Source organism: Zalophus californianus, chromosome 2 (assembly GCF_009762305.2).
Source record: "Zalophus californianus isolate mZalCal1 chromosome 2, mZalCal1.pri.v2, whole genome shotgun sequence".
In the NCBI taxonomy this organism is placed as follows: domain Eukaryota; kingdom Metazoa; phylum Chordata; class Mammalia; order Carnivora; family Otariidae; genus Zalophus; species Zalophus californianus.
In genome coordinates, this window is record NC_045596.1 from 88,529,604 (window position 1) to 88,552,852 (window position 23,249).

At 40.3% G+C, this 23,249-nt stretch overlaps 1 protein-coding gene and 1 long non-coding RNA gene across 7 annotated transcripts in view; one reads left to right on the top strand and one right to left on the bottom strand.

Moving 5' to 3' along the window:
- The window catches only part of SGMS2 (sphingomyelin synthase 2), an 83,965-nt gene that overhangs the window by 27,030 nt on the left and 33,686 nt on the right, over positions 1-23,249 (top strand). Inside the window, exon 1 of one of the 6 annotated variants that reach the window (XM_027598139.2) lies at positions 5,250-5,414. The exons of the other annotated variants lie outside the window; for them this stretch is intronic. The gene's annotated coding sequence lies outside the window, so the exon portion shown is untranslated. Of the gene's footprint in view, positions 1-5,249; positions 5,415-23,249 lie in introns of those variants that run through there. 6 annotated transcript variants of the gene reach the window in all.
- Positions 3,573-23,249, bottom strand: part of LOC113924384 — a 30,383-nt gene continuing 10,706 nt past the window's right edge. The window contains exons 2-3 of the long non-coding RNA XR_003520655.2: positions 10,776-10,958; positions 3,573-3,796 (exon numbers count right to left, since the gene is read on the bottom strand). This is a non-coding gene — a long non-coding RNA (uncharacterized LOC113924384). The remainder of the gene's footprint in view (positions 3,797-10,775; positions 10,959-23,249) is intronic.

Sequence of the window (23,249 nt, forward strand, 5' to 3'; positions counted from 1 at the left end):
GCATTTTGTCCATCTCCTGATGTTGGAGAATTTGTTTTACAAATCTGGAGCTGTCTTCTCCTTAGCTCTTATCAGAAGCATGGCTGAAGGAAATGCAGGTGCAGGAGGAATTTCTGGTGCAGTTGAATCCCTGAAATGAGCCAGACCGTCAAAGCTGCTTATTTGTATCACATTGCCTTGGCTTCCTACCAGAGAAACTCGAGAGAATTACGCTTCAGAATGTGTTGAGGGACACCCTGAAAAACCATCGGTTGACGTCATACGATGGTCTGCCTGGTCTGTGCTGTTGCTTACGGCCCGCCTCCTGTGTACAGACCCCTTGCGAGCATATTTCTTGAGCTGTGTCCCTTGGGGAACAAAACCAAGTTCCCCACTCCTCTTTCTCCCAAATCTGGGTACGGAGATACATACACTTTCTCTGTCTGAGCTTAGGAAATGTTGTTTCTTCTTTTGCTTTGCCCTGTACGAAGGAAATGAGCCAACTATGCAGCCAGCTCAGTGCCGGTTTTTGTCACGTTGTAAGACTTAGTACATTCTATTACTCCTTGTCTTTCTCTATTTTAGTTACTCAACAATAGTGCACAATATGCCAGGTGCTATTTCTGAACGCATTATAAATATTAATCTCTTCAGTCCTCTTGAGGACCCTGCGGAGTTTGTACTGTTGTTATTCCCATTTATAGATGAGGAACCTGAGGCACAAAGAGATTAAGTACCATTCCTGGAGTCACACAGGTGCTGAATGTCCATCCCCACCTCCCAGCTGAGCTACCTTAGCAGTGATTCCCTACCCGGAGCAGGTGGGACAATCTTCAGTCACAGGTGGGACCCCTCCCTCTTCCACTGTAGCTTGTGACCGAGAACCCCTGGTCTGTATTCACCTGGCTCTGGTTCTGCATTACTCTTCTACGAGTAGCATTTTATTCCATATGTTATATCATGTACTTGATTCCTTTATGAAGTTATGCATGGTACATATATTTCAAATTAAAATCAATCATGACCTTCTGTGATTTTTAAATGGGTCCTTTCTTAGCATGACACGACATTAGGATGTGTACGTAAAAGTTTTTGGCGTAGTGGGATGCCTGGGTGGCTCAGTCAGTTAAGCCTTTGGCTTGGGTCGTGATCTCAGTGCCCTGGGATCGAGTCCCGCATCGGGCTTCTTGCTCAGCGGGGAGCCTGCTTCTCCCTCTGCCTGCAGCTCCCCCTGCTTGTACCCTTGCTCACTCTGTCTCGCCCACGCTCTCTCTAACAAATAAATAAATAAAAGAATCTTAAAAAAAAAAAGAGAGAATTTTTGGCGTAGTAAGCATGAATTTGCATTCTACCACTCACCCGCTCTTACCCATTCTTTTTGACAAGGGGACACATTCTGAGTTTGACTAGATGAAAGGCACCATGTTAGCTATGTAATTGAAAAAAAATCTGTAAGCTGAATATATTATTACTATTATTAATACCAAATTATAAACAGTTAAAGTCTTTTAAAAAACTCCATGAAAAGATTGCAGCAGCTGTATTTCAGAGAGAATCTTCCAGCATTGTCTTAGGAAGTGACAGAGTGGACACCTCATAGCAGCCTGGGCTTCCGGGACGCTGAACTGTGCTGTGTGTGTGGGCAGTCCATCCACCTGACCTGCAGAGCCCTCAGCGCCCGGGCCTTTGCCCCCGGCCTTCACTACTCCTCTGATCACGGTCTTCACCAGTGCCTGCCTTTCCATTCTTCAAACCTGCCTGGCACCTTCCTGCCTCAGGGCTTTTGAACCAGCTGCTCCTTTGGCCGAGAGTGCTCTTCTTCCCTGGCTCCCTGCTCCTCCACCTCCCCCACCGTTATTGTCCTAAGTGGCCTCCCCTCAGCATCCCTGACCAGTCCCTACATGAGCCGCACCAGCCTTGCTCTGATGCTGATTGACCTCTCTCGGTGGCATTTCTCGCAGTCTTCTTGTTTATCTACTTGTTTCCACATTAGAATGTGAGCATCGTGAGGGTCAGGAATCCGCCCACCTTCACTGCTCCACCTCTGAACAGGGTCTGGTTGTGTATTAAGTCAGTGGCAGCCGAATGAATGGCCGGGTTCCTCAAATGCCGGTACCTGGTAGAGTCCGTGTTTTCCTTGTGACGCTTCTAGGAGGACAGGATTAGCTCTTCATTTCACCTCCATCTCCAGAAAACCAACAAAATATGTAAGAACAAAGCATCTTTCTTATTGAACCTCTCACTTTCTCCATCTTTTGGAGCTGTCATGCTCGGCCCCATACCACTCTTTGCAGAAAGGGTCTGCTACAAGACAGGCGGTGTTGACTGGTAGGAGAACCAAGGTTGGGTTCGGTGTGCTCCCATCTGCACCCACAAGGTTTGGTGCTTCCTGCTGCTGGGTCATGAGTGTGATTTGCATCAGCTAAAGGTTGGTCACCTACCAGTTGTCCTGCAACTTCTCTGCTATCTTCCCTTTTCAGTTAAGACATTCCATTAATTCCTTAACTGAGAATTTCCTCAGGAGTCTTAGATTTCATGCTGATCCAGGTGAGTGGATGTTTCCTCACTCATTGGATTGTTGCCTTAAATGGCAGTAAGAGAACTAGAGGTAACACCAAAACCACCTAACCCCTCTGTGGTACTGCCAAAAAACAGCCCTCAGGAACTGACTCACCCATGCCTTAAGAAAAGTTTGTGGCACTAAAAATCTTCAAAGAAACATCTGTCAGCTGTGCACCTATTTGGCCACATTACTAAAATTATTACTAGCAAAGTTATTTGGTTTTTATAGTTATTTAAAAACCAAGGTTTAAAAGGTGTGGTAGTTATACCCATTCTGTGCCCACTGAGAAGGAAGTTTTCTCTTTTAGGATGGACAATTTGCAATTCTTTTTGCTATCTAGACTAATTTGAATTTAATTTGAAGGATAATTTTCTTAAATAAAGAGTTACATTTTTAAAAAATATTTATTCACTTATTTTAAAGAGAGCGCAAGTAGGGGGAGGAACAGAAGGAGAGAGAAACTTAAGCAGACTCCGTGCTGAGTGTGGAGCCCCATGTGGGGCTCGATCTCACGATCTTGAGATCAGGACCTGGGCCAAAACTGAGAGTCTGAGGCTTAAACGACCTCACCACCCAGGCGCCCCAGCAGTTACATTTTTAATGCAAAATATTTTCTCTTCTATACAGCTTATGGGCACCTTATGACTGGGGGCTCATTTGACTCTTCTAAAAGCCATTCTTTTTTGATCATTACTAATTAGTGTGGTGTTTGCCTAAAAAGATTTAAGCCCTAAGATGGACTCCAGGGTCTTGTAATCCCAAGTTAATTAAAAATAAATGTTTATGACTATTTAAGAGTCATTGTTCAGCACAGCATTCTATAGGCTTATTTGTTTGTCTTCTGTAAAATTCAAAATAATTCTAGGAATGTTGCTCGGATTAGAATGCCTATATAGAGCCGATACTAGGAATGACAGCAATTTCTGAATATTTGACCCCAGTGATATCTCCCTCTTTGTCTGGTAGTGTCTGTACCATTGAAGCTGGATGAAGAAAAGAACTCATTTATTCAACAAATACTTACTGAGCAATTTCTGTGTGCCAGGCGCTCTGTTCAGTGTTGCGAATAAGGCAGTCAACAAAACAAAATCCCTGCTTTCAGAAATGGAGCTTTTAAGAATCTCCCAAATTTCCCCAGCAGGCAAATGGGCAAAGGGAGGCACAGAGAACTTTATTCACTGTCAGGTGTCCTGGGGAAACCCCCTTCCAGCTGACAGGCAGACTCGTCAAAAAGGAAGAGCGTGGAAACCCGATCTGGAAAGTAAGATAAAGCGATCTTATGCTCTCGTTTAACCACGCAGAAATACAGAAGCCTAGTAAAATGATCCACACATCAAAAAGGTGCCGGCTTAATATAACCTGGCCTTAGAAGAGAAAGAAACATCACCTGTCAAGTATGTCCTTTTAATACATTTTTTTAGGTTCACAGATAATGTCCAAATTCTGCCTCCATTACCCTCTGCCAGCCTCTGTTATCTGTGTCTGATGCATCCTTCCAGAGTTTCTCTATACACAATTTATATTCATATTTGCTCTTTTCATAAGGTAAAAGATAGTAAACTGTACTTCTGTGTAATGTATGTTTGTCTCCGAATATATGTAGGACAGTTTAACAAATCAGTACTAAGAGAGCTTCCTCATTCTTTTTTTTTTTCCCTCAACAGTTACAGAGTAGTCCATTGTATGGATGTACCACAATTTAAATAGTGACCTATTGATGGACGTTTGGGTTGTGGCCAGTCCTTTGCTCTTAAACAATGCCGCAATAAATAACTTTGTACATAGGTTATTCTGCATGTACACAATTATATGTGTATACATTTGCAGAGCAGAATTGTAGGTCATAAGGTATATGTATAATTTTGATAAGATACCTTGTCAAATTGCTTCCCAGAGGGAGTTTTTCTTACTCCATTCCTGCTAGAAACTTGTGAGGGTAGCTGTTATCTGGGCCTGAATTTTATCACCAATCTGCTAGGCTAGTGGTTTCTGAGAGTAGTTTCAGTTTAGGAACACTTTTTGTTCAGAATTTTCAGTGGTATTTTATAAAAGAAGATGCTCAGAAAAGTAAATAGGACTAGAAGGCAGCTTTTTTTTTTTTACTGTACAAAAAAAATCTTAAATCTTCTATTATGTAATTTAAGACCATGGTTGTCCACGTTAAAAATGCTACATTTTAAATACTGAAAATACATAGGATAAGAGTGCTTCTCAGGCTCATGATGTACCTGGGTGACCTGCTAAAAGTAAGACTTTTCTCCTTAATTTGGTCTTACATTGCTAATTGAAATAGGACAGTATGCAAATATGAGTTCACACAGCAGGCCTGAGACTGCTCTTTTTGAAAGGCCTGCTTGCAACCTTGGCCCTTGGCTGGCATCTGGGAACTTAGATTTGGGGAGGGTTCCCTCGTTAGTGTAGCTCACTGTGCCTCGGCTGAGCAAACAAGACAGTTTCTGTTGAATACCTGCTTGCATTCCAGGAGTATGGAATTTGGGTATATGCCCAATGGCAGGTTTCTGTGTGACCAGCCCCAAAGAAACCCCAGATGCTGAGTCACTAATGAGCTTCCCGGCTAGACTGTATTTCACAGGTGCTGTCACAACTCAGTGCTGGGAAATTAAGCACAACCTGTGTGATTCCCCTGGGACAGGACCCTTGGAAGCTTGCTCCTGATTGCCTCTGGACTTTATCCCATGGGGGGCCTTTTCCCTTTGCTGATTTGTATCCTCTTGCTGTAACAAATCATAGCCATGAGTAGGACTATAGGCAGGGTCCTGGGAGTTCTCCTGATCATTGAACTGGGAGTGGTCTTGGACCCCAACTCAATCAGCTCTGCAACGATTTTAATATCTTGTCTGCAGTATTAGTGGTGAGTGACACAAATATTTTTAATTTTTTTAAAAGATTTTATTTATTTATTTGACAGAGGGAGACACAACGAGAGAGGGAATACAAGCAGGGGGAGTGGAAGAGAGAGAAGCAGGCTTCCTGCTGAGCGGGGAGCCTGATGTGGGGCTCGATCTCAGGACCCTGGGAACATGACCTGAACCGAAGGCAGACGCTTAATGACTGAGCCACCCAGCTGCCCCTTTTTAGTTAATTTTAATTAACCTTTGGCATTATGTCTTGACTTGTAGTCTGTGTTCTCTTGTAAAATGTGTAATTCCTCAGATTTCTGGACAGGGACTTAGCATTTACATCTCACAAATAGAGCAGCAAGGAGGCTGCTGGATAGAGGGGGGTTTTACGTTTCATGGTGAATCCACGACTGGTTCTTTGGTCCTCTCCATGTCTGTATTTAGGCCTAAATGCTTTTTGTTTGAATTTTCTATGATCTGATTATTAGATACAAGGATTTATTCAAATTCCTTTAGACTCATGGCCATAGAAATTTAGTTAGGCAGTCTGATTTCTAACTATGCTCTGATTCTGAAGTTTACCTGCAAATAGTCCTAGAAACTTCACTTAGGACAGCAGATCTTTGTCTGAATAGGACATAAGGCCCCAAGATCGAAATAAAGCTTATTTTTAAATAATTGTGTTATCTTATCCCATTTTCAATGTTAAAATATTCAAATGGACAACTGGTAAGTATTAAAGACAAAGATTTATTTGTGTAAGCTACTCTTCCTAAAGAAATTAGATGGCTTCTAAAGAAAGTGTTTATATGGCTTGAAAACATTTAACGTGGTCTAAAGCAGTGGTTCTTAATGCTTGCGGCGGGTTGACTGGCATACCTGGGATGATAATGACTAAGACTGAAGAGCATTGTGGTAGCTGCTGTCTTACTGGCTCACATGTAGAGCTTCATCTGCGCAGCAGCCTTACGAGGTAACTATTGTCAAGTCCACTTTGAGATGTAGAGGGTTTCAGGACTTGCCCAAAGTTAAAAGTGTTGGATAGAACATGATAGAGCTAGAGTTTGAATTTGAGTCATCTGTCTTCTTCGCAGGCTGAGCGCATAGCCCCTCTGCTTTCTTGGGTCACATGGTAACATCTCAGTGGTGCTGCAGGAAATAGGTTGCATGAAGAACCTTGTACCTTTACCCTTGGGTATAGAGGGGACCTGATCATTTTCTGCTGAGTGTAAGAAATGCTCATTTCCTTGGTCTCTTAAGTGTCAGGAATCCTCAGTGGGATCCTTACGAAATACAAAACTGAGCACCTCACTCCCTGATCCCATTATCCTGGGGGCAAAATCCAAATATCATAAAAAGGCCTTATCAGGTTCTTCAAGAGCTTACCTCGCCATTTCAGCCAAGCTGACTTTCCTTCTGCTCCTATACATACAGACCACATTCTTCTTTGTTGCTTAAGGCCTCTGCACATACTATTTCTCTGCCTTAAATAACCCCACCCCACCTTGCCAGACTCCTTCACTTTTCAGATCTGACTTGAGAGGCCCTTTCTCCTAGGAAGCCTTACCTGACCTTCCCGAACTAAGGGGTATCCTTTGCAGTGTGTTCCTAGAATCTTGATTTTAATTCTCCAAACCTTTATCTGCTGGTATTATAGTTATTTGTTTCCCCAACTAGACCGCAGGCTCTGTGAGGACAGGGACAAAGGTCTGTCTTGTTCTCCTGACAATAACGAATGTTCTTTTGTAACTGAAACTTGCACGAAGCAGATGGTCAGCAACAAATTCATGAACTTAAATCCTAAGCTTTCTGCTGCCAGTTTTATTCCCAATAATAACTCTATTTTGGGAATCTGAGGAACAGAGCTTACTATCCCCAGTTATATGCACAAGCCCAAACATGTTATAGTGCTCAGCAGGTTCCTTTATCAACTATGAACCCCGAACTGGGAGAACCTACTTCGGGCAGGGTTAAGGACTTAAAAAATGCTTTGGAGAGCAATTCAGCCCCATATTGCTTGCCAGTAGTAATTGTAACCAGTTAGCCAGTTCTAGATAATGAGAGCACCTTTTTCTTAAGAAGTCTGCTATGGAGTTTGTCTGGCAGACCTCAAGTTTTTAGACTTGGAAAGATTTTTTTCCCCCCTAAAATATGCCCTTCAAAAAAAAATGTTGGAGAAAATTAAGTTTTAACATATGATGTTAACATATGATTTCATCATAAGATGAAAATCTGTGCTAAGTATACTTACATACTCCTTTTATAGCTGTCAAGAACAAAGTAAAATTTATATCATGTATTAGACTTTTAATAGTACTTATAGATAATAGGCATACTGGAACCCACCTGTAAGGATGAATATTATTTGAAGCAGGGAAGAAAAAAGACAACTTCCTAAATTACATTTGTATCCTTCAGTCCATAAGCATTAAATAAATTTAGGATTCAGGATTTTCCCACCAAGATTAGAGGTACCATTTAGGCACATTCTTGGGTCTTACTTTCTGTGTCTTGAGCAGGTGTGACTGAAAAGGACCAAAAAACCCCAAAAAACCCCACTCTCTGGTATGTGTGTATTTCTGTGCCTGTTTCAAAACCACCTTTTCTAGTTGAAAATAGAGCTACCATACGACCCAGCAGTTGCAGTACTGGGTATTTACCCCAAAGATACAAATGTAGGGATCCAAAGGGGTACGTGCACCCCGATGTTTATAGCAGCAATGTCCACAATAGCCAAACTGTGGAAAGAGCCAAGATGTCCATCGACAGATGAATGGGTAAAGAAGTGGTATATATACACAATGGAATATTATGCAGCCATCTAAAGGAATGAGATCTTGCCGTGTGCAACGACGTGGATGGAACTGGAGGGTGTTATGCTGAGCGAAATAAGTCAATCAGAGAAAGACATGTATCATATGACCTCACTGATGAGGAATTCTTAATCTCAGGAAACAAACTGAGGGTTCTAGAGGGGAGGGGGGTGAGGGGATGGGTTAGCCTGGTGATGGGTATTAAAGAGGGCACATTCTGCGTGGAGCACTGGGTGTTATGCACAAACAATGAATCATGGAACACTACATCAAAAACTAATGATGTAATGTATGGTGATTAACATAACAATAAAAAATTAAAAACAAAAAAAACCCCACTTTTTCTCCTTTGAATATTTAAAGAATAGACATCACTAGGAAAAATGGTGGGTCTCTCTAAAATATTAGGGGAGTAATAACTGTTGGAGATTTACATGAAGTGCAAGTCCAGAGTGTTTTATTCTAGAATGTTTTGGCTTCTGGAGTGACATAGGCACACATGCTAACTTAAATTTGAAGACAAAAATCAGTGAGGTGACCTCAGGCCCACTCTGACATCTCTGTCTAGTCATGTTGGTATTTGAGAATGAATCCCTACTATTCTGAATCCACTTATATTTTGTCCTCAATTCTTTCAGGTAAAAAGCTGGGTCTGTGTATAGGTGTAAAGGGTTTCTGGCCAAGAGTATGGCCCCTGCCAAATGAGTCAACCCTGTTTGCCTGAGGAAAACTAAGTATGAGGACCAAATAAGTGACTCAGTGCTGTTTAGGAATATATTATATTCACGGAAATCGTGAACTAATTCTCAGAGGGATGGAAAGTAACTTTCATGACAGCCTATAAATTTCAATCCACTTTTATATGTAAGAATTTTGTAATTACTTTTGTTTTTCTTCAGAACTCAGTAGGGAAGATAATGTAGCCTGTATTTCAGCCATAGGGGATTTGCTGATGCTCTGCACAGCATACTGTATTTTGAATTCCCTGACTTGGAAAGAATTGAAGGAGCCTCTACTAACAGTGACACGTGAAAGAACAGTGTCAAGGTTAAGCATGAAATGAACAGTCTAGCTGGGAGGAGGTCATGCTGACTAAATATCTGCCCTGTGTCTGAGTATACCTGTCTGAGTCACCTTCCTCCTGCCAAACACAAACCAGTTACTAGGCAACAGGAGTGATTCAGACACTCTGAACACCTCACCACAGTGACATGTCCATCCACAATATTTCCAGTAAATGTCCCTCTCATAAGTCACTGGGGAGGGTATAAACATTCACGGAAGCACTGAAGGCATCAGATGACCCAGGGCGAGTAACTGTGTGTTAGAAGGTGGGGCTGGCTAATATTTGAAAGGAAGTCACCTCATAGGGCAAACAGACTGCCACCTGCATGGTAACTGGGGAGGGAGGGTTCAGGAGGGAAAGATGAACTCTCTCCCCAGAAGGATTCATGAGGAAGGAAATCCATTTCTTTTTGGGAAAAAATAGCACATTCCTAATTGTAAAAATAGACCAAAATCTCAGAGAATCACAACATAGCGTAGTGGCTAAGAGCATGAACCCTGGAGCCGATTGCCTGGGTTCATAGCCTCTGCCCACTTGCTAGATTTCTAGGTTTCACTTCCTCATGCCTCAGACGGAGGTGGTCATGGTACCTCCCCCACAAAGTGGTTGTGCATATTAACATGTTAATATTTGGGGAGCACCAATGTCTCTTATCACAAGCTCTGGGGAATAGTACAATGCCTCCTGCCTTCCAGACAACTCCCTAAGTGGTAGGGGCAGAAATGGGAAGGAATGAAGGAAAACCGAAAGAGGAGAACTTTTAAGGATTCGTTGATTCTTTTATCATCTTGAGAACTGCCGTTAATAGAAATTATAATTATAGCATCCTTAAGAAACTTCTTCTAGGGTTTTCAGCATTATGTACTTTGAAAGTCATGTATATATTGAGAAACGACATTAGGATTATGTAGAGGGAGGGGGATATAATCACAGAGGTTGCTTGTGGGCTTCTGAGGCATCCATAATGTTCTGAAGCAACATATGAGTTTTTGCTGTACTTTCTTATGCCTTATGCTACAGCCCCCTTCTTAAATAAGATACATAATTATAAAGAATGCAGTCACATTAAGTAAAGCATCCTAAATCGGGTGAAATTTTGGGGGGCTTTGTAGCACATCTGGAAATCCTAATTATGCAGCTACGTTATTGATTCCTTTCGACAAGGTTCTTTGGAGAAGGATGAGGTAGATCTGGTGTCTTTGAGTGTGTGAGCTGACACATTCATTCACGGCCACCCTAGTGCTCTAGAAGCCAGGCGCTTGGCTGGCGGCCAGCAACATTGACCCAAGTCCTATGCGGACTGCCCTTGCACCTCCCACCCCAGCAGAGGAGATAGTCCACGTAGGCTGCAAACTGCACACCCTCCAAGCTGGACTGAAGAAATGGGAGGAGCTTGGGTAAGGGGAGGAAGCCATAGCACTAATCCCAATTTGATCTTTTAAGACTTCTAACCTCCCTTGAATTTATTTCTTGAAGGAAAACCAGAATGTTACCGGACTGTGTTGAGGGTACGTCGCTGCCCTTTTGGGCTAGTGGGACAGCCGTGCCTGGATGGTGTTCGATGTTCTGTAGTGATTCAGCAGTGCTGTGAGATTAGGAACCTTTCTTCTCCCTGAACTTGGAGAGAGTCTCTCTCTGGTTCTATCAGGTGGGAGTGTTTCCCAAGGAAGGATCTGCTATAAAATCAACAGGAAGAAAGGGATTAGGGGAGTGGCTCTCAGGATTATCTCAAAAGCTAGCAACATTCGTTCATGCAAAATTATTTAGAAAAGTAAATAAATGGGGCACCTGGGTGGCTCAGTCGTTGGGCATCTGCCTTCGGCTCAGGTCATGTTCCCAGGGTCCTGGGATTGAGCCCCATGTTGGGCTCCCTGCTCCGCGGGAAGCCTGCTTCTCCCTCTCCCGCTCCCCCTGCTTGTGTTCCCTCTCTCTCTCTGTGTCTCTCTCTGTCAAATAAATAAATAAAATCTTAAAAAAAAAAAAGAAAAAAGTAAATAAAATAATTTGGAAGCCTGGGTTAGTGGCAAAGTCTAAGCAACTGACACCATTTTATTCAGCATGCCATAAGGTTGTATTACCAAAATAATAGCCTAGTGACTCAGGTTAACTTTTGGATCTCTATAAAATGTAAGGGGAAAGCTTATTTAACTCTACAATTTTCTGACTTTTCTTGAAGCCACAGTAGTGCTCACTGAATTTCTCATTGAAGGTAGAATCCCTGTTTTATATGCAGTCTCATACCTTGAATAATTTTGAGTGTAGAATGTTGATTTGGGGAAATGCTTTTAAGCTTGGCTTTATAAAGAACCTAGAGTCTTTCTATTAATTTAGATTTTCAGTCTTTCATCAGAAATCTTTGTTACTTGATGGAAAACTGTGTTAATCATTCCTAAAAGATTACTGAACATAATAGAACTTATTTTCAAAAACAGGAGAAGCCATAAATAATACTTCAGATGGTTCAAATAAACTTTGATGGAGTTCACTTAGCTCTGTTTATTCTAAAAATTTGAGGGAGAAATTGGTTATTTTAATTAACAGAGCTTTAATACTTGATCCTCTGCTTTTCCAAAGTTATTTGACTGTGTGTGTGTGTGTGTGCGCGCGTGCATGCGCACGTGCTCCCGTGCACACGGGTGTGTTTCTGTCTGTGTCTGTGTGTATGAATGTTGCGGGGGGGGGGGAGTAGGACATCCAAGGTTAAATCTGGAATACTCTGCTACCCAGAAGAAAAAAATCGAATCTAGGATTGCTAATCCATTACCAGAGAAATCTAATCTTTTTTGATACGGTAAATTGTCTGCCTTTAAACATTAATGCTAATAGAATAGAAGTTAGGCTCTTGAAATCAAGTTATACGATTTCAAGTTACTTGGGATATTTTTACTTCTTAATTTTAAGTGTTTTAGAAAAGTCCTTTTTTAAACACTACTTTAATATAGTTTATACTGACTTACATTATTTCTTAATTTTGGATCTGCATCCATTTAATGGTCAATCACTATAATAAAGCATAATACTTGATTCTTTGTATCTTTTGGTATTGGCCTCTGAGCTCACCCAATAGTTTTTTGTTGTTTACCTTGCATCTAAATTAACCATCACTGTTCTATGTGATGTGACCTTTCACTTCAACCTTATAAAATTATTTTCTTTAGTTTTAATATCTTATTTATTCTTTAATTAGACTGAGATCAGCAGCTCTTTGTTAGCTTCTTATTTAATTGGCTTCAGTCCTGGTACGGAAAGCGTTCTGCATTAGCTGCCCTCTCCCCATAGTCTCCTTACTCCCTTTAGACGGCTGAATAGTGAATAGAACCTAATGGATGTTTCTTCCATGAATTTATTTCCCTTTTCATGTGGCATATTTTGACAAATGTGTTTTCTGACCGTAAGAAACAAATATATAAGATAAACCATATTTTTTATTGTACTATGCCAGTGGCTAATCGTTTGACATAGTCCCTTATTTGAGAATGTGAGAGAGAGAGAGGTAAGGCCAAAGGATCTGAGGACCATAGATTGCTTCACTTCTTATCAAGTGGTTTTAGATTTCTAAGATACTCTCATGGAGGTTCAAGGACATGTAGGGGCTGTGGTTGCTGAGTACACTTTTGTCATTCATGATCTTAATAAACCCCTATCAACCTGTTACCCATAAATTATCTACATCAAGCTAAATTAAAATACCGGACACTTTTATATCTTTGACAGAATCAATTTCTCACCCATAGGACCAAACTCATGGGGGTTCTGACCTCTAAGAGGAAATACCTAGAGCATGGGTGGTTAGTTCATTCTTCAGTAATAAGTTACCTTACCCTCTTTCTCAATGTGAGAAATGGGATTTTTGTTTGCCTTTTTTAGCTGTCTTGGTTGAGATCACTAATGCATCTTTACTTTCTTTTTATAGGATGATTTTTTTTAAAGATTTTATTTATTTGACAGAGAGAGACACAGCGAGAGAGGGAACACAAGCAGGGGGAGTGGGAGAGGGAGAAGCAGACTCCCCCCTGAGCAGGGAGCCCAACGCGGGACTCGATCCCAGGACCCTGGGATCATGACCTGAGCCGAAGGCAGACGCTTAACGTCTGAGCCACCCAGGTGCCCCAGGATGATATATTTTTTAAATATGGCAAGGGGTCTTAGAAATAAAATAATGGGGTTGTAGTAAATGAAACTGAAGCCCAAGGTTCGTAAATTATGTACCCAGGATTAGTCATGGCTTATTTGTGGCCAAAAACAGAGATAAGGATTTTGGTCCAGGGGCACCTGGGTGGCTCAGTCGTTAAGCCTCTGCCTTCGTTCTGCTCAGGTCGTGATCCCAGGGTCCTGGGATCGAGCCCCACATCGGGCTCCCTGCTCAGCGGGAAGCCTGCTTCTCCCTCTCCCTCTGCTCCTGCTTGTGTTCCTGCTGTCGCTCTCTGTGAAATAAATAAATAAAATCTTTTAAAAAGAAAAAAGGATTCTGGTCTGTTCTGATCCAGGGTCTTGGCATGTCACCATTACATTATTGTCTAAACTTTTAGCCACGGAACCCAGATTTTAGATGAGGTTTTGGGTAACCCATCCAAAACAGAAAGAAAAGCAGAGCTCCATTAGTTTAAGATGGGGGCCTGGAGACACATCTGCATAGTCTCCCTGAGACTCTGTCCTGGAATGTACTTCTTTCTTCTCAGTATGGTTCACAGCACAGATAGAACGCATGGCCCCTCTCTCGTTCCCAAGCACGTCCTTAGCACGACAAACTAAACCTGGTCTGGTTCTCCTTTCCTGGAGCATTCCTGCCCCCTGTATCAGAAAGAGGATATAAATGGAAAAGTTAGGGGAGGCGAGTTGACCCAGCCAGGGAGTCACAGCCATAAAGGAAATGTCAGGTCTTCCCTGCCGACTCTGGAACATTCTCACTCTGTGTCAGGAGGAAGCAGCACGGGAGCTCTGCCTATGAAAATCTCCTGAGCTCCTAAAGTTGGCTCCTCAGATGCAGGGGTGAGGGGTGGGGTGCCATCACATTTCCTTTAATTTGCTGCAAGAATTCATCCTGAAGCTGCGTGCTCATTTGTAGATGTTTTTTTCCTCAAAAAGTGGCAAAATGACATACTGAATTAGAACTACCAAAGCACCAAATGCTGGCTCCTCTACTTAGTAGCTGGGAACTTTGGGCAATTCACTTCACTTCCCTGTGCTCATTTGTAAAGTATGGGTAATAAAAATATCTGTCTCTGGGAGGGATGGGGTGGCTGGGTGATAGACATTGGGGAGGGTATGTGCTATGGTGAGCGCTGTGAATTGTGCAAGACTTGAATCACAGATCTGTACCTCTGAAACAAATAATGCAATATATGTTAAGAAAAAAAAAAGCAGGAGGGGAAGAATGAAGGGGGGTAAATCGGAGGGGGAGATGAACCATGAGAGACTATGGACTCTGAGAAACAAAATGAGGGTTCTAGAGGGGAGGGGGTTAGCCTGGTGATGGGTATTAAAGAGGGCACATTCTGCGTGGAGCACTGGGTGTTATGCACAAACAATGAATCATGGAACAGTACATCAAAAACTAATGATATAATGTATGGTGATTAACATAACAATAAAAAAATTTAAAGAAAAATATCTGTCTCATAGTTGTGGTGAAGATTAAATAAGTAAAGCATTTAGAATAATGTTTGGGCGGTAGTAAATACTTATATGAGTGTTAGTTACAGCTCTTATTCTTAAGTCTAGGTTATATAAATTTAAATCATTAATGGGATACAAATTCAAAAAATTTTAAAAACTTAAATATTCAAATCTAGTGTTAGCTAAAATGTTAATTAATTGTATTGGCACAGAGAATCGAGCACAATAGTGGTAAAACCCAGCTAGCTTTGCATGATCGTAATGTTGTTAACATAGTTTAAAGTGTGTATTTGTAAAACTTTTCCCAAAAAAAGCTTTCTTATTTTGTTTGTTTTTTTTTATTTTTTAAAGCTTCTTAAAATAATTCAAAGCCATAAACATAAGGTGAATTAGATTTGCTAAGGCCCTAGAGAAATGTTCACTTTTACCTAGTCATTATGTATGATCTTATTTTCATAGGGAAGAAAAGCTGCACAAAGTGGTCGACAAACATCTCCTAGAAAACTCTTTAACAGTCGAATAATCAAATACAGTTTTCTGCTTGCACTTTGGTGAAAATCTCCGCAGGGAAAGTCTGTTTACAGAGGCAGTTATCTGCTGAAGAACAGTAATGTCCTTGATAAGTACATTTTTGTTTTTAGGAGTTGGTGCCACTTTCAGAATAAAGTGGAGCCGTTTTCAGCTCCTGTAATAGGAGTTCAGAGCCTTTTCTTTAGAGTTAGGGTCTTCTTTTTCCACTAGCACTTTTGTCCCTGTCTTTATTACACCCAGGTATTTGCTAAATATGTAATTCACATTTGAAAGGCTTTATGATTATTAAATATAATGTTTAATTAAAATGCTGTGGATTTTCTTACCATTTACAAACTTTGAACTAAAATCTGATTTGCAGCTATAGAACACCATTTATAAGAGGTTTGCTTAATAATTGTGCATGAATACATAGGTCAGAAGGCCCATGTGAAGAATGCTAGGCATACCGTGAAAATGTTGGACACAAAGGACCCCCAGAGAGAAGGTTAATTTCTAACAAGCCAGAAGTTATAAATCGGCATTTTTTTTTTTTTTTTTTTGGCATTTGTTTTTAAATAGGGACTTGGTGGTGGTGGTGGGGGGTGCCTGGGTGGCTCAGTTGGTTAAGCGTCTGACTTCCACTCAGGTCATGATCTCTGGGTCCTGGGATCGAGCCCCGTGTCTGGCTCCCTGCTCCGCGGGAAGTCTGCTTCTCTCTCTCCCTCTGCCGCTCATCCTGCCTGTGCGCTCTCTGTCTCTCTGTGGCAAATAAATAAATTTTAAAAAACCGTAAAAAAAAAAAAAAACTGGGGACTTGGGGAGAGGGGAGACTGGGCTTTGTAACCTCACTGGGCCAGGAGTGCTGTGTTTGACAGTTCATTTCTGGGTCCAGGAATTGTAGCAGGAAAGGTTTCTTGGACGAAATGACATTGGCATATGAGGGGCAGGTATGTAAGCAAGGGGGTAGAAGCGAGAGGATTAGACAGCTAAAAAAAAAAAAAAACTATATGAAAGGCCTGATGAGAGGGAATATCGCATGTGAAGGGAACAGAAGTTAAGTAAATGTCACTGGAAGCACAAGATTTAGGGACAGGAAAAAAACTCATCTCAAAAACTGAGCCTGTAAAGGAAGGCAGAGGCCAGATTATGAAGGTCCTTGCAAGCACTGGCAAATGTCAGAAGGAGGCAACACCCTCCGGGAATAGTCTGGAGAAAAAAAATAAGATGACTGGGGAAAGGTCATCTGACTGGGTATTTATTATTATGGTAATTTTGTTTAGCGGAAACAATGGCAGTAAGGTGTTTTGTTGGTTTGTTTTAAAGAGAAGCTTTATCTTAAAGAGGCAGACTGAAATATGTACGGTTGAGATGAAGAGATATCTGGGATTGCTTCAAAAAAATCCTGGGCGGGGGATGATGAAAAAGATTTCCTGTGACAGTTGTTGTGGCCGATAAGGTTCGCTACACTGTTCTCTCCACTTTCAGTAGAACATGTTTGAAAGGTTCTGTTTGTCAGTTTGTTTTTAAAGCCAAAATAAGCAATGGATTTGGGCCATGGAGAGCCATTTAAGGGCTTGAAAGAAGCCAAGAAAGTAGGAAATGGACCGGGAACCAAACCAGAGAGGGACGGAGGAAGGGAGGGCTGCCCCAAATAGCCAGTATGGTCGGTCCTTCCCCTACAGATACGGTGGCCCTTCACTTTCTCCTTGGGCGGGATTGTTCACGACTTTCTATCTTCTTAGCAAGCTGCTGTCGCGCTGTTTTCACTTCGTGCTCTCATAGTACGAAACAGTAGTGGTGCCTGATACTCCTAGAACCATATCGGCTTTCTTTTTATTTAAAAAATGATTTTTTATGTATCTTTTTTGGTGGATGGATTTAATGCATTTAAAATTTGTTGTGGCTATGGATATCCTGCCCTCTGTAAGGAAGGATGTTTGAGACCTGAACTAAGCTGGAGGGAGCAGAGTTCAGTAGAATGATGGAGGATTAAAATGCATGGGACCTGGAGTGATTGTCAGTGAGCAGAGGAGGGAGTTGGAAGCTGAGGTGATAGCTGAGATTTTATTTATCCGGTAAACCCCCCAGATGGAATTCACTCTTTTCCTGCAAATGTTCTGCATCAACCTGTAATCCTTTTTGACATTCTTAAAATGTGCCTCTACTTGAAGTATAGATACATATTAACCAGAATGTAATTTTTGGTCTTGTTCAGTATAAGCTTCGGAAGTGGGCTCCTAATTGCCTAATATTGCTGCAGATTATGCTATAGGAGATGTTAGAAGCAAAAAAAAAAAAAAAAAAAGGCCAAAGTGGGGGAGAAAAAAAACCCACTTTTCTAGCCTGTTACTTTGCTTCAATTTTTTAAAAAAAAAAGGTTTTTGATAGCATAAGTATATTTTTTAAAAAAAGAATTTCAGGTAATTATTTATAGTCAAATACTTTTATTTATGTAGGGTCATCACTGAGAATTAGATTCAATGGAAATAAGATTAAGTATGGAATTACATCTTTCAGCTTCCCGATGCCAATTGAACGTTGAGTTTATAGTGTTTCCTGGCTACCTCGTGGCATCATGTTCAGGTTTAGAAACAGTTCTTTTGATCATCCTGTGTTTTTCTAAATCTGCTTCACTCTGTAGAAAATAATTCTGACCATAGTTTACTTCCAATGATAGACCAGTGCTAAACTGAATAGGATAACTACTTCACTGATTTTCTATTCACTACTGATTTGTAGAGCTTGGCGTTTTTATTTTTTAGAAATATTTAAATTCCAGTTAGTTAACATACAGTGTAATATTAGTTTCAGGTGTACAATATAATGATTCAACACTTCCATACAACACCCAGTAGAGCTTGGCATTTTTAAAGGCTATTAAAAATTTTTTTTTACTTTTTAAAAACTTTCTCAGTTTTCATCTATTTATCTAGACTTTTAAAATTCCTGTTACGTTATATTTTAATATACATCTATATCTGTCTCTCCAATCTTTCCCTCCTCTCCCATTTTATGTTCATTATTTGAATTTTCTTTTCACTTTTACTTGTCTGGTGTGTGGTTTTACAAAACTTCAAATGTTATTTCAGGCTCTAATCTAATTTATAAAAGTTGTTTTTATTGCTCTTTGGTCTTTTTTAAGTCACTTCTGGTTGGAAAGATTGGGGGGAGTTACTTAACCAAAAAATCCCGTGAGAATAGGAGCCAGTCTTCTACCGTCCTTTGCATTTCAAGCCAAATTCCGCACAGAACGGAAGGCCAGAAATAATTCTGTCTTCTGTGTTAGCCATCCACGTGTTTGCCTTACCTTCCAGGCTTTCAACAGTGAGTGTAGCAGTTACTACATATTTAACCCTTGAGGACTGCTTACCTTGAGTTTGGTCACTCTATGTCATTAACCTTGGGGTACGGTTTTTGAAATTTTCTACATCCGTAGTTTCTATCCTACCTATTCAGTTTCAATGATAAAATTTCTGCACTGTAAGTCTAATTGAATTCTAAATCTTCATTAGGTATTTGCTACCTTCAACCTCTCTGTTCCCACATAATGCCTTTGTTTTTATTCTTCCGGTGATTATAAAATTGCGTCTTTAACCTTTCCTTCAAAGTCTCATGTGGGTTAAACATTTCTTAGAAGACAGCACTGGGGTGAGCAATTAAAAGTCCATTATGATGAATATAATTAGAATATTAAACACGTATTATTTTGGTCTGTTAAAAATGGAAAAGAACTCAAAGGCAAAAATCCATAATTGAGTAATTATTGGAGCATTTCCAGTGGAATCCCTTTTTAAAAGTTTTAAAAATTTATATTTGTATAGGTTTCTAGAAGCTATTTACATGAATTGGGTCTCAGCAGGTTGGAACATAGATACTCATTTTTTTTTTAAGAGTTTATTTATTTCACAGAGAAAGATACAGCGAGAGAGGGAACACAAGCAGGGGGAGTGGGAGAGGGAAAAGCAGGGAGCCCGACACGGGGCTCGATCCCAGGACCCTGGGATCATGACCTGAGCCCAAGGCAGACCCTTAACGACTGAGCCACCCAGGCGCCCCGGAACATAGATATTCTTGATATACCTTTGACTTGATGATACACTGTTTTGTTTTGTTTTGTTTTTAAAGATTTTATTTATTTGACACAGAGAGAGAGAGAGAGAGAGAGAGCGCGCGCACAAGCAGGGGGAGCAGCAGGCAGAGGGAGAGAAGCAGGCTTCCTGCATGAGCAGGGAGCCCGATGCAGGGCTCAATCCTAGGACTCTGGGATCATGACCTGAGCTAAAGGCAGCGGTTTAACCAACTGAGCCACCCAGGCGCCCCTTGTTTTGTTTTTCGGTTTTTTTTTTCTGATGAAGAGTATTCATGTAAAATGTTTAAATGGACTGTTACTTCATTAGCCCAAAGATCCAGGTTGAATATCCCTCCTGTTACTCTCTTTCCCCATCCTGTTTTATTTTTTTCACAATAATTTAAATCTTTTTATTGTTGTTGTTGTTGTACATAGCAGAATGGAAGCTCTGTGAGGGAAGTGACTTTTTTTAAACTGTGGTAGCCCTACAGTATTTCCTAGAATAGACGCTGACTACCCTTGAGTGAGTAATTATCTTTGTCTTTTTAGGTAGTAAAATCAAAACATGCTGCTTATTTAATTTGTCAATACAAAAAGGTAAAGTGTTCCATGTAATATCACCTTTCCAGTAACCAGGTTATTTATGTACATGTAATTTATTTACGTATGCAGCACAGTTTTCCCCCCACAATAAAGAATCATGCTGTTTATGCACACCATTTTGCAACTTACTTTCTTCACTTAACATGGTATGATGGTATGACAGTATTTTATTGTACAAATAAAACATTTACAATGTAACTAGTCCCATCTTTTTTTTTTTCAAAGATTTTATTTATTTATTTGACAGAGAGACACAGCGAGAGAGGGAACACAAGCAGGGGGAGTGAGTGGGGGACGGAGAAGCAGGCTTCCCGTGGAGCAGGGAGCCCGGCGCGGGGCTCGATCCCAGGACCCCGAGATCACCTGAGCTGAAGGCAGACGCTTAACCGACTGGACCACTCAGGTGCCCCAAACTAGTCCCATCTTGACGGACAGTGTGGTTTCAGTCTTACAGGTCCAGAATCACTTACCTATTGAATTTCCAAAAACTAAAGGTCCTCCCCTCCTGTCTGTTCCTCCTCCCCTCCCTCCCCCTCTCCTATTTCCCCTACCTCTGCTCCTTCCCTCGGTAACCCTTGGGGTCTGAACACTTCTTGAACTCACCAAAAGCTCTTTATAGTCTTTATTTAACCAACTTGGTGTGAATATTTTCATATGTCTCATTCAAATGTATCAGTGTTTGAGTATCTGGTGTTTCCCAGGTCCAGCAAGGGGGTAGTGGTAAGCTCTGAGACCTAATATATGCTATACCTACATACAGTTTTTCTGAAAGTCAAAGCTCTGAATTTTAAAATGCATCTGTTGCCCCAAAATTCTGATGAGTAGATTTGGAAAACAGTTCTTCTCATTTATCTTTAGACAAATTCCTAGAAGTGATTCCAAAGTGTGTAATATATGGCTTTTGGAATTAGAGAAAGCACTAAAATAATTTAAAAAAAAAACAAAAAAGATATGGAATTAGAATTTTGTAGTACTTGGGATTGTTAGTAATATTTATGGATTTTTGCAAACTGGTTTAAGTGACTATTCCCAATCATTCTTTTAATTTTTATTTTGTAAAATTTTTTTAAAAGATTTATTTATTTTAGTGGGGTGGGGGAGGGTCCGAGGGAGAGGGAGAGGGAGAGAGAAACCCAAGCTGACTCTGCACTGAGCATGGAGCACGTCACAGGGCTCAGTCTCACGACCCTGAGATCAGATCTGAGCCAAAATCAACTTCACCGACTGTGCCACCCAGGCGCCCCCAATCATTCTTTCAATTTTTAAAAATAACTTTTTTATATGGAATAGAGACTATTTTGAAAACCACAATTTATTTAACTGATCATCAGGCAATTTCAGGTTATTTCTGAAGTTTTATTGTCACATAGAACAGAGGACAAAAACTATGAATTGATAATGAGTACAAGAAAGCAAAAATCTGCCAAATATCAGGAAAAAAGGTTTTTAAAATGCTTAAGTACACAAGCTTATAAAGCATCCGCAGTGCAGGAAAACTACCAATATTTGAAGAGGGCTTGGGGATTTGCATTTTTGACTGAATTGTCTCCTCTATGAAATCCGGTTTGACTTGATTCTCCGCTATTTGGCCCCTTTTGGTTTTATTCAGGGGAAACAATACAGAATTAGTGACTGGTTTTGCTTTGTGAAATATTGAGTGACAACCATTATATGGAAATGTATAAGGCAGCCCTCACCCCTTTATTGCAAATAAACCCTGCAGAAGATACCACACTGCGGTACAGTTAAGTCTCTTTTTGAAAGTTCATGCTAAGACTAATTTAATTGTATGTGTATGTCACGTTGGGGCTGTAACACTTCAAACAGCTGTTAGTTGACCGGGCTCTCCCCAGCAGCAGCAATAATGCCAATGCTTCTAAAAATGCAACATTGTGGACTTGTGTTTTTTATTGCACTTAATTGAGGCTGAGGGAAGCCAGGAAATAAAGAGATTTCCGTTGATAAGTACCTCCCTGAAAGCAACAGCAACAGCTATGCATGGTTTGAGATACTTTTAGCTATAGAATAATACATTTATAATGAAAACATTTTTAAGTGTGGACTGTACACAAATGTAGGAAGGAAAAAAATCTCATACTCCTACCACTTGCAACCATTAATATTTTAGCGTTTGTGCTCTGACTCTTCTATACATGCATTTTTTGCATACTTGAAATTGTACAACACAAAATACCTTTTTAAAAACTAGCACATTCTCCCTTTTAACTCTGTCAATACTTTTGTAGTTAAAAATAGCCATCAGCATTTCCTTGATTATAATAAGAATGATTAATGTGGAAAATTAGAAAATATAACATGGAGTAAGGACAAAATTAAAATCATCTTAAATTCATCAAGCAGTATTAATATTTGGTCTATGTTCTTCAGATTTTTTTCTATATCTATGTAATATACATCTTTATGTTGCTGAAATCATACTGCATTTCCTCATCATTAAAATCATAAGCATAATCTTCATAGAACTCTTTGAAAATAGTTTTTCAAATACGTGGGTGAATACTTTTATTGCAGAAAATTTGGAGAAAATAAGAAGGTACAGAAGAAAATAAAAATAATTGGTAAATCTCACCACCAGCATTTACAGCTGACATTCTTTTGGTGTATTTATTATCTTGGTTTTTAAAAATTCATACATTTACATTTTTATGAAAATAATATGGTGCTTTTTTTTAAGATTTATTTATTTTAGGAAGAGAGAAAGAGTGCAGGGGGAGGGGCAGAGGGAGAGAATCTCAAGCAGACTCCTTGTTGAGTGCAGAGCTTGACCTGGGGCTTGATCTCACGACCCCAAGATCATGACCTGAGCCAAGCCAAGAGTCGGAGACTTAATTGACTGAGCCACCCAGGTGCCCCAGGTGCTGTTTTTTAAACAATAAATTGAATCTATTTCATGGATGCTTCAAAATGTCTACTGTAGATATTTAGATGTATTTAATGTATTATATATGTTTTGATGTGCTTCACAGTTGCTTCTGAATGTCTCCTGTAGACATTTAGATTGTTGTTTCACTGAATATATTTTTGGATACTGTTTTTTCTGAATTCTTTAAGACATGTTCTAAAATAAATTCTCAGTAGTAGAGTTACTATGTCAAAAGGTATAAGCATTTCTAGAGTTCTTATCATGTTTAAAAAGAGACAGAAT